Here is a 13549-nt window from a genome sequence, read left to right as displayed (position 1 = left end):
GTGTCTAAGAGAATTCAAACTGGATTCATATTTGAGTGTATGAAAATCCACGCCAATCAGTATATGTTAAAGGTAAGGGTCAAGGTGAAGGTCGAGCAAAATGTCCAATTCATGTGATCAGCCATAAATTTAGACATCGTTGTCACAGAGACTTCAAACCTGGTTCATAATTGAGTGATTGAAAATCCACGCCAATTAATACATGTTAAGGTCAGAGGTCAAGGCCAAGGTCTAGCAAAAGCTTAAGAAATAATCTGCCACGGTGGTGGTCTGTGCTCTATTGAGTGCCCCTCAAGTTTTTTATGTTTTTTTGTTGTTTTTTGCTGTTTTTTCCGTTAAATGATGAAATCAGTTACATAAATTGAAATATTTTCGTATTTATGTAAAAGAAACGCAATAAATGTAATATGTTCATATCTTCGAACAAATTTACATAAAATCACAGCAACTAATCTAGCTGTTTTTAGCTCACTGCAGGACAAAGACCTCAGACATTAATTTACAATCAGAGGTTTGGCAACTTTTCATCATTACGCTGGCCAGTGCGTATTGGTGATGGTGGGAGACAAGACAACAACAACAAATACAGCTGCTTACAATACACTGCAGGACAAAGGCCTCACACAGTTTAGGAATTGGTCAGTTTTCATCATCACGCTGGCCAGTACGAATTGGTGATGGAGGAGATTTTCATTTGATCGTTCACAGCAAACTAACCCAGTATGGGTGATCACGGCAATACACAAACCTTTTCATGATATCAAGGGATACCCACTCAGAAAGGTGCAGTTGAATGGAAGGCAAATGTAAATGGCAGAACATGAGAGGCGTTCATGTATACACACACATCTATACACATAAAAAATATGTTTGTTCTCTTTTCATGCATAAATAAAAATTTTATTTTTTTACATAATTTTCGGATAAAAAATACAGGCTTTGTTTTTATTGTAACGAACAAACATATTTCATTTGCTTAATTTTTTGTTTCCAAAGTACTGAATATTTTATGATTTTTATTTCTTTTTAAATTTAAAGCATGAATTTTTCTCTTTTTGAGTGGCTGATTGATTAATTGGTTGATTGGAAGTTTTCTGGTCTTACGCTTTGAACCTTGAGGCTATGTATATATATATATATATATATATATATATATATAATATATATATATATATATATATATATATATATATATATATATATATATATATATATATACATAAATATATATATATATATATATATATATATATATACTGTATATATATATATATATATATATATATATATATATATATATATATATATATATATATATATATATATATATATATATATACTGTATATATATATGTGTATATATACATATATATGCATATATATATACACATAAATATATACATACATTTATATATATAAAGAGAGAGAGAGAGAGAGAGAGAGAGAGAGAGAGAGAGAGAGAGAGAGAGAGAGAGAGAGAGAGAGAGAGAGAGAGAGAGAGAGAGTAACAAAAAATTTAAAATATTTTTTACTACGGGAAAAAAAAACATACATTTCATCTGAAAACAGAATACAAATATGCTTTCCTTTTTACACGAAAACAGAAGAAATAAACTTGAATTTGAATTAAAAAAACAAAGACCAGATCGCTTTTAGTTAAAATTGAAACTATTGTCAACTTCGGAGCAGCAGTTTACAGGAAGAGGCTAAAACAGTCCCTTGCCCGAAGTTCGAAGATTTTATTCATCAAGTTTGGTCAAACTCTTTTCAAAAGGAAAAAAGAAATGAGAGAAACAAACAGGGGTGAAAGGATGAGAACACTTTTTGATTCGCTCAACGATGATATTCATCTAAAACCATTCATTTTAATGAAAAATTTCAGAGTTGGAAGACCTAGGCCTACATGGCTGAGGACCATGAAGTAATAGTAGCAGAAGTAGATGAATGGAGAAGTGTTGATTTAAAAGCACAAGATAGAGACGACTTGTGAAATATAACCGAGGCCCTTTGCGACATAGTCGTAGGAGATGATGAAGATGATGATGATTGTTTTTTAAGATAATCTATTTTAGAAATTCCATTTAGAAAAACGTAAAGCTATAAACCACTCAGAAATATAGGCAATTTCAAAAATGTAAACTAAAGTTGCATATAAATTTTAGCATTAGCCTTCTTGTCATAATATAATATCATATGATTAAACTTTAATCAAAGGAAAATAACTGTTTGCAAATTTTTGGCCACTGATATAATTTGTGTGTGTGAGAGAGAGAGAGAGAGAGAGAGAGAGAGAGAGAGAGAGAGAGAGAGAGAGAGAGAGAGAGAGATTATAAACAGATATCCATTATCGAACTGAACACGTAGCCTAAAGCGGTACATACAGTACATCCTGCCCTGACCACGGTCAAGATATTTCCAGTTGGCAATCGAGTACGCGTAGGAAGTAGTTTAAAGATTTAAAGGTTGCTCATGAATGGTAGAGTCAAGGGACAAAGACAGTGCCTTAGAGACTGACCATATATGCATATGAACATTACCTAATCCCCGTCTCCACCTAAGCTAGGACCAGGAAGGGTCAGACGATGGCTGCTAATGACTCAGCAGGTAGACCTATAGGCTCCCCCAAACCTGCTATTCTTAGCTCACAAAGATAGTAAGGTTACACACACTACAAGAAGCTATTGAGAGTGAGCGTATCTCGAATCCCAGTCCAGCTAATCGCCAGGCAGGGACGTTTATAACAGGTTACCACGATTAATTTGGATTCCTATGTTTAATAGAAGAAATAAATCAAATTATACGAGTTTACTCAAAATGGACGTTCAAACATTCAGCTCTTACAAGTGATCTGTCACCAACAATAAAACAATGATATTACATTGTAACATATCTTTGGGATATCAGTCCAGGATATGAGGGGAAGGGTCGTCTGTGTATTACAGTATGTCAAGTTACGGGTTGATGATTTGTATTGAACATATAGACAATCGGATTAGCGCAATACTCTAGTCCACGGATGGCAGTAGTTAAAGCTTTTTTTTTTTTATATATATAATTCAGCAAAATCATGACTTTCAATGAAATTCATTAATAGGAAAAAAAAACGATATACAGTATATGGAAATTCTTTGTTGCTGATCGGATATTTAGCTATTCAAAGTATATTAACTACTAGTGTACGCGACCCGTAAAAAATAATGGCTAAATAATTAGATAATTATGCACACACACGCACACGCACACAGACAAATTCAAACCCCTCCTACCCTTCCCCCTTTCAAGTACAACACGGCAGTTTTGGCAATTTGTAGGTGATTGTTGTTTTCGGGTGTACCTCTCGGGGTAAGCCCCTCACTAGGGTATGACTGCTCTCTCTCACCCCTGCCGGAAGAACGGGGGGATACCGAGTAGTCATATGTCTGACAATGCCGCTGAGCGTGACAGGAAAGAAATATATATATATATATATATATATATATATATATATATATATATATATATATATATATTTATATATATATATATATATATATATATATATATATATAAACAGTATACACATATATATATGTATATATATATATATATATATATATATATATATATATATATATATATATATATATATATATATTATATATATATATATACATATATATATATATATATATATATATATATATATAAACAGAGTATATATATGTATATACATACACACACATATATATATATATATATATATATATATATATATATATATATATATATATATATATATATTGAACAGAAAATGACTTAGTAGCGTCCAAAAATCGAAGATAGTTTCTCCACGGAAAGACTATCCTGCAGATAGTTTTCGGGATAACAGCAGAAATGTGTTTACTTTTCTCCATTTATTGTTTGGTGTCGACACGTATTTTGGATCACTTCGCGACCTTTCTTCAGGACTACATTGAGTTTTGGAACTCCTCTTTAATATAAAGGCTATGGTGGAGAAAAATTTATTACAAAAAAATATTTGGAAATTTGGAAAACGTATAGCCAGACATGCTGCTCTTTATTATTATTATTATTATTATTATTATTATTATTATTATCATTATTATTATTATTATTATTATTATTATTATTATTATTATTATTATCAATGCTAGACTACAACCCTAGTTAGAAAAGCACAATCCTATAAGCCCAGGGACTCCAACAGGGAAAATAGCCCAGTGCGGAAAGGAAACAAGGAAAAATAAGTCTAAGAACAGCAACATTAAAATAAATATCTCCTATGTAAACTATAAAGACTTTATCAAAACAAGAGGAAGAGAAATAAGGTAGAATAGCGTGCCCGAGTGTACCTTTAAGCAGAACTCTAACCCAAGGCAGTGGAAGACCATGGTACAGAGGATATGGCACTATAAAGGACATGGTTCCTGTGCCCTCATGGTTACGAGAATTTGGATACACTATTGGACAGCTGTTTGATAAAGTATAATAATATAATCTTCTGACTTACTGGATTCGAATAGCTTAAGTATTTTTCACTATAAGATTCATCATAATCCTAACGAACTATTTATACCGAATGATTTGAAGAAATTATATCAAGAGTGACCTGAAAATCAGAATTGATAACAATCATACAAGGTGCATTAGAAGACACATTGGAGTTTCAGATTCGATTTAGCATTTAGCATTTCATAACTATATTTGTATTTTGTCTTTGAATTTAGTAAAGGAAGTACATATTCCTGTTTATAACAATATTTTATTAATTATAGTTTATTTAGGTGATATATATTTTAATGTTTTTACTGTTCTTAAATTATTTCATTTTTCCTCTTTTCCTTTCCTCACTGGGATATATTCCCTGTTGGAGCCCCTGGGCTTATAGCATCCTACTTGTTCAACTAGGGTTGAATAGCCAGTAATAATAATAATAATAATAATAATAATAATAATAATAATAATAATAATAATAATAATAATAATAATAATAATAATAATAATACAAACATAAAGCGAATGTAATAAAAAGATAAAGAATATTCTTACTTTTTATCTTTTTAATTACTTTAAGGGGACCTAACCTGCAGCCCTACTCAGTTTACTCTTGATTAATTTCTTTCCTTAATTACAATCAATGTCCCGTTTTTTTCCTGCCATTTGAAATCATGTAATTACTGGTCTAAATTGGTCTGCTTATGTATGATGACTTAGCTTTCTGGTACAGGGGAGGTCAAAAACCTTTGACTTTCGTAATTCGGATTGATGTCAACTCTGTGTAATGTCATGGAATAATAATAATAATAATAATAATAATAATAATAATAATAATAATAATAATAATAATAATAATAATGATAATAATAATAATAATAATAATAATAATAATAATGATAATGGTAATAATAATAATAATAATAAAAAATATCTACCCTATATAATAAAGAGCAGGTCTCTCTCTCTCTCTCTCTCTCTCTCTCTCTCTCTCTCTCTCTCTCTCTCTCTCTCTCTACATATATATATATATGTATATATATATATATATATATATATATATATATATATATATATATATATATATATATATATATATATATATATATATATATATATATATATATATATATGTATGTATGTATTTATATATATACATATATATATATGTGTGTGTGTGTGTATATACATCTTTCCAGTCCCGGCCTTGGGCAAGACCAGGCGTATAACTACTCGGTCTCTTTCCATCTCTTTGGTATAGGAAAGAGGGAGTAGTCATACCCTGGGGAAAGAAGGTACCCCGATTGGAAACGGTGAGGGTTGGGAAGGGTTGAATATGTGTGTGTGCACGTGTGTGTGTGTGTTTGTGTGTGTACATATCTATCTAAATATTCAACTACCGTTTTTGGACAGGTTGCATTCACTAATAATAATAATAATAATAATGAAAAAATTGAAGACCTGGAATAGTTTAATAGAAGATGGCAGGGATATGCATCATAGTTAGAAGGCCAAAAAAGTAATGACCATGTACTGGGATAGACCACTTAATGAAAAGAGACTACTCAGAGAAAAGAGTCTACTCATAAAAAAAAGAGTCTACTTAGAGAAAAGATACTATTCATCATAGACTTATGTTAGTATCAAAAGTGGTAGGCTACAGTAGAAGGGGAAAACTAGTGAGAATGAATACCTAAAGAGTTCACGTGCAAGAAATCTATTTAAAGAGTATGAAGACCAAGAAATATATAAAGATGAAACAGAAAAGAACAGAATAATAGAATTACACAGAAGAAAAAACAATTTTTCATATGACATATTGAAGACTTGATCATCAACAAAGCACAGAAATGACACAGTATCAAAATTTTAGTTCGTTGAAATATTTTGTTAATATTACTCTCGTATCCATATTTTCAACAAGTCAATATTGGGCTTTTGACGTAACAATATGAATTTCCAATAATTAATTCTATGATGAAAAGTGGGACTAGGGGTTGATATCACAATAGGAAGAAATATTATTTTCTGAATATTTTAGGAGATAAAATTCAAAGAACATGCTATATTTATATATATATATATATATATATATATATATATATATATATATATATATATATATATATATATATATATATACATATATATATATATATATATATATATACATACATATATATATATATATATATATATATATATATTGAATATACAGTATATATATATATATATATATATATATATATATATATATATATATATATATATATATATATATATGTATATATATATATATATATATATATATATATACTGAATATACAGTGTATATATATATATATAGATATAGATATATATATATATATATATATATATATATATATATATATATATATATATATATATATATATATATATAAATGTATATATATATATATATATATATATATATATATATATATATTTATATATATATATATATATGTATATATATACATATAGATATATATATATATATATATATATATATATATATATATATATATATATATATGTATATATATATATATATATATATATATATATATATATATATATATATATATATATACTGAATATACGGTATATATATATATATATATATATATATATATATATATATATATATATATACATATTTATATATATACATACATATATATATATATATATATATATATATATATATATATATCTATATCTATATATATATATATATATATATATATATATATATATATTACATCACGAACTAACATTGTTTTGCAATTGACCCAAAAATGAAAGCCATCCAGAGACAATAACAACAAACTATCTAGTTAAGGAATTATCTGGTCGTAGTCATTCAAATTCTATGGAAACATCTGATTGGGTTTTTTGGACTGTTTTTAAATGACAAGCCTACTACGATAGTAGGTAGAAATATTGCAAATACTATACTCGATTTAAAATAAAAAAAAATAAATACTGGAAGTGAGACTGTTAAATTGGTTTTGGTCTCTAACAAAATAAACAAGTAAAGTTGCTTTTTGTGGGTAACATTCCTTTAATTTGATTTTATTGACATATTAAGATCATAATCACTACATCACTGCTCTTAAAAATCAACATCTCTTGGTCAACGGAGTGAAAAAAAAATGAAGTGAAGCATATAGTAATTTTAGTTAAATATTCATTTACTAGTCATAGTTTTATCATAATTATATAAATGAATAATAAATTACATGATTCCCACCATTCACGTTCAGGTTAATTATCTCAGTTGTGCTTAGGGTATGAAATGGCGAGGAATTGTTAAAGGGGAAATATGAAAAGGATGAATAAAAAAAGGGAACAGGGGAAGAGGAAATAATTGCATCTGGCAATAGTAGAGTGTTAAGTAAAATATACTTTTATATTGTAGATAGAGAGAGAGAGAGAGAGAGAGAGAGAGAGAGAGAGAGAGAGAGAGAGAGAGAGAGAGAGAGAGAGAGAGAGAGATAAAACGGTGTTACATGGTCAATTATTAGATAAGGGGAAACACCTCTCTCTCTCTCATTCTTAGGTGATGGGAGAAGAAAAAAGAGTAAGAGGACAGAGCAAGGAGAAAAGATAGAGAGGGGAAGAAGGAGAGGAAGAGGCAAGGGATAGAATTAACCCCTCCCTCAGACCCACCAAATTTAGGGGGTTTAAAGAAAGGAAGGGCAAAGGAGAAACAGGAGAATAAAGGACGAGAAAGACGAGGCACAACAATAACGAAGGCGAAGAAAAACAGAAGAAGAGACGAAATGGGAAACAAGGAATAAAGCACAGGACTCTCAACAGAAGTCCATAAGAGGGAAGGTATAGCAAAGGTCTGTATAAGAGGGGACGTCGACACCCCTCTCTCTCTCTCTGCTTTCCCCCTTTGGAGTCCCCTTCGCTTCAGTTTCCCCTCGCAAGCAAAAAAAAAAAAAAGAAAGTAAAAAGCTTTCGTGTTCGTCTGAATATTTCACCCAGCTTGAGGAAAGGAGAGTGAGGGGACGTGAGAGTGAGAGTGAGAGCGAGAGAGAGGGGGAGAGGTGAGGGGATGAGGGACTGGGAATAAGTGAACAAGGGATGGCTAAGATAGATTAAACATTCTGGTCTCTTCCCCTTCACCTATGGCAGTCAGCTCATTCTCCCACTTGAGAAGGGAAGTTCTTTGGGCCGTGATAGGAGATAGAGAAGGGAGAAGAGAAATGTAAGAAATTATTAAAATACTATAGTCATATATAAATGTTAAAAAATGGTAAAGGAGGATAATAGATGAACATTTCAATAAGATATAAAAGGAGAATGTTTTAGGGACACAGAAAGAAGCCTCGCAACTGGATGAAAAGGGATGACCACCGAACGATGTTGACAAGTGCTAATGGCACGTGACTCTCTGACCAAGATTGCTTGCGTGAAACATGACATTGCAGCCGGACTCTGCCCAAAACCCGACCAGGCGGATAAAGGCTGACATATTTACGAATTCTGGAAGGGATAAAATACAACCCAAGACCTCGAGGGATAAGATAAACCCCGAAAAAAAAGAAAAAAAAAAAGGAAAGTCAGGGGATTGTAAGAACGACCCCATAAAACCTCGCTCTTCCGGAAGTGAAGACGTTTTAGGATGACTGGGAGACCTAACTTTAAAAGACTTGCGAAGGTGAGAGAAGTTAATGGCTCGGCTAAAAGGCTTCGGGGTGGTAAGGTTTAATTTGGTGTGTGTTATGATGCCAAGGTCACGAAAAATGCCGCTGGGGTCAATGAAGAAATATGAGGCACCGTGAAAGTCATATTTTTCCTCCAGGTAAAAAAAGCGTAAAATGGCTATCTATCTATCTATCTATCTATCTATCTATCTATCTATCTATCTATACGTATACACAGACAGGCATTCATACACAAACATGCATAATATATACATAGACATATACATACGTGTACACATACAATGTGTACACTTATGTATATGTCTATGTATATATTATGCATGTTTGTGTATGAATACCCATCTGTGTATACGTATGCATATGTCTTTTTTATATCTTTATATATAGATGTGTTTTACATATACAAATAGTTTTGCTTATGTATTTATATAGATAAGGCTACCGTGTATTCATGTAAATAAACTGTACTGAAAGTCAAAAACAAGAATTTACCCGCCACCAGAAATAACCCTTTTAGGCAGGTGTCTAATGAGGTTGGATCTCCGCCCAGTTAACACCTAACCTCAGCCCAGGTAGCTGGTAAGGGAGTGTCATTGTTCTCTAACTCTTTATATGTATGTTCGTACGTTTACTTTCCCAATAAAATGTAAAGAAACCTCTCTTAATAAATCAGTCCTCTGAAGAAGTATCACGAAACTAGTCAGGACTTAATCGTATATTTCGTATTTTCATTTTCCCTGTGGTTCTTCTGCATATATATACATACATATATATATATATATATGTATATATATATATATATATATATATATATATATATATATATATATATATATATATATATATATATATATATGTGTGTGTGTGTGTGTGTGTGTGTGTGTGTGTGCGTGTGTGTGCGTGTGTCTACAGAATTCGATAGTTTATTCTAACAATAAGAGGGTAAGTAGAAAGTTCTTTAATAATTAGCATAAGACTTGATGAATAAAGAAGAAAATAACAAATCAATGCAAAATGAAAGGTAAAATAATCGAGAATAGTTTCAAGAAAACTAGCTTAATCAATCATAAACTATATAATCAAACAGTTTACTAAACTTAAATGTTTGTGGTAACGTGTAGCAGTTTTAAAATAGAAACAGTGATCCCAAGTAGCTATTCTATGATCTGAATTAAATGCATATCTTTATGCATTGATTTACTGATAAATGAACAAAGAGACAAAATTGATAATTTCAGAAGAGCTTTTAAAATTTTCTTTTTTAATAGTTTGGAAAATGACACTCTGATACCTTAATTCTAGCACAACTATTATATTACTTGCTAAGTGATTTTAATAGTAAATTCTCGTTTAAAGCATACTGTCCACAGTCGTATTTCAGTAAAATATAGGTGACCGCAATTTCTACCCTACTCTGTTATTATCTTTTACGGGTTGGTGACCGTGGTATCACTCCTTTACGTCAATTTATACTTTTTTAAAAACGGCAAATGTGTGGCAATATTTAATCCGGGATTTTTACAGTTTTTTTACGGGAAATTTTCAACAGTGTAGAATTGTAGATAGATAAGCAGAATACTGTAAGCCTAACAGGGAAAATAGCCAAATGAGGAAAGTAAATAAGGAAACGGATAGAATAGTGTACCTGAGTGTACCCTCTAGCACAATAAGAAAAGGAAAATGTTTTCAAGCATGCAAAGCTATATATCAAATATCAAATGATACAGATATTTGCTTACCTGTCGACCACTCAATCAATCTCACACACACACCACACACACACACACACACACATACACGTCATTCAAAATCCGAACGAAACTAAATGAAAAATTCATATAAGTATTTTCATGCTAACAGATTTTTTGTTGTTAATTTTCTTCATTTCAGTAATATCTTCAGACAAAAAAAACACTCGTTTTTACCTTGAAAGAAAAAATATCTGTTTGATTTTCGATTTGTGTGTTTTTTTTTTTTTTTTTGTTATCGAATATATTAACATTTCGTATACATTATAAACGCAAGCAAATGGTAGTCTGTCCATTATGGAGATCAAGTCTGACGCCTCGCTGTCAAAAGGAAAAGAATTATTTCAACTTTTCTTGGGATATAGTAATAATACAAATTAATTCTTGAAGTTTATCGATGCAAGTACGAATAAATACTAATAAAAATAAACAACAATTATTCACATTTTAAGATGTCATGAAATATCTATGAGATATTGATAGAGCTACTCACAGGTCTGGTAATTGCTTTGACCTCGTATACACTGACTCCCCTGGCGTTATAACTAGTAAAGGTTAGTTCTCCAGTCGGGACATCTGATCATGCCTTAATTTCATTAGTAGTGAAGACTGAGCAGCCTGTCCCTGATATATCATACTCTTGTAAAATTCATAGGAAATCACAAGCAGACTGGAATGGGATTTTACATGATCTTTTGTGCTTGAATTGGTCACAATTATATAGAAGTGTAGATCCTGTTGTCCCTTTGAATGAGAATCTAGTCAACATAATTGATAGGCGTATCCCTTTTCGTGTGCTAAGGTACCGAGTGAAGGACAAACCGTGGTTCAACGCTGATTGTAGACGTGCTTTTTTGGAGAAGCAGGAGGCCTATCAACTTTGGAAGGGTAACAGATCAGATTTGACCTGGAACAACTATACTCAGCTTCGAGCTTTTGCTCAGAGCGTTTATGCCTCAACTGAAAAGGAATACAATTTAACCATAAAAGAAACCCTTTCTGGTACAACTCAAGAACATATATGGTGGTCTATCCTTAAATCTGCACTCTTTGGTATAGATGCAACAGTTCCTCCTTTACTTAAACCAGATGGCTCAGTCACTCACTGTCCAAAGGAAAAGGCAACCCTTTTGGCTGATGTTTTTGACAGCTAAACTAACTAGTTCAGCGTTTCACTCTCGTGAGATTAAAGCTCTGTTGATGGACCTTGATGCTTATGGAGGTGTAGACCCAAATGGTATTTTTCCTTTGTTTTTTATAAAGACAGCAGATTTCTTAGCTCCAAAGTTATCTGTTATTTTGCGCAAGTTAGCAAGAAGGGGAACTTTTAGCACTTGGAGAATTGGTAATGTTACTTCTCTATGTAAATGTTTGTGGTAGCTCAAGTCCCACTGATTACCGCCCAATTTCCATAACTCCCATATTATCTAAAGTTTTTGAACGTCTTCTGGCAAAACGTCTTAATTGGTTTGCTGAAGGTAATCACCTACTCCCTGGCTTGCAATTTGCTTTTCGTAAAAGCCTTGGAGCATGTGATGCCCTTCTTACAATCTCCAATGCTGTACAAAAATTCCTTGATTGTGGTCAGGAAGTTCGTATGATTGGCCTTGAATTTAGTGCTGCCTTTGACCGTGTTAATCATGAGGCCCTTGTTTTCAAACTGAAACAGTTGGGAGTGGATGGGTCGTTTCTTAGCATTATTATTGATTTTCTAAGTAATAGATCTCAGAGTTGTTGTTGATGGGCACCATAGTGAGTATAGGAATGTGTTATCCGGTGTTCCACAGGGTAGTGTTCTTGGCCCATTACTTTTCATACTATATACACATGACATATGGTTTGGCCTAGAAAATAAGCTTGTTGCATATGCAGATGATGCTGCTCTCTTTGCATCAATTCCATCCCCTGAATGTAGATCTGGGGTTGGTGAATCCCTTAATAGAGTTTCAGCTAAAATTAGTGCATGGTGCAAATTATGGTGTATGAAAGTTGAGATCCTAACAAAACTCAAAGTATGATTGTAAGTAAGCCAAGGACGGTGGCTCCTCAAGATCCAGATCTCAGTATTGATAATGTTTCTTTAAATCTGTATGACTCTTTTAAAATTTTAGGTGTGATTCTCGACAGCAAATTTACTTTTGAGAAAACACATTAGGTCTGTGTCTTCTTCAATTGCACAAAAAATTGGCTTATTGAAAAAGTCTTACAAGATTTTTCGGTGATCAATCTATTCTGAAGAAGTGTTTCAATTCTTTCATTTCTACCTTGTTTTGAGTATTGTTCTCCTGTCTGGTGTTCAGCTGCTGATTGTCATCTTAATTTGTTGGACAGAATTTACGGTCTATTAAATTTCTTATTTCTGATCTAGATATCAATCTTTGGCACCGTCGTTCAATTAGTTTATTATGCATGTTGCATATGATTTTTCATAACTCTGACCATCCTTTACATTCAGATCTCCCAGGACAATTCTATCCTGTTCGTAATACTAGGCAGACAGTTAATTCTAATAGCCAGGCCTTCTCATCATGAGGCTCAATACTACACAGTATTCTAAAAGTTTTATTCTGCTGTTACCAAAGTTGTGGAATGATCTTCCTAATC

Source organism: Palaemon carinicauda, chromosome 13, assembly GCF_036898095.1.
Source record: "Palaemon carinicauda isolate YSFRI2023 chromosome 13, ASM3689809v2, whole genome shotgun sequence".
Taxonomy (NCBI): domain Eukaryota; kingdom Metazoa; phylum Arthropoda; class Malacostraca; order Decapoda; family Palaemonidae; genus Palaemon; species Palaemon carinicauda.
The sequence above is the reverse complement of the archived record's forward strand: the minus strand, read 5'-3'. Positions refer to the sequence as shown.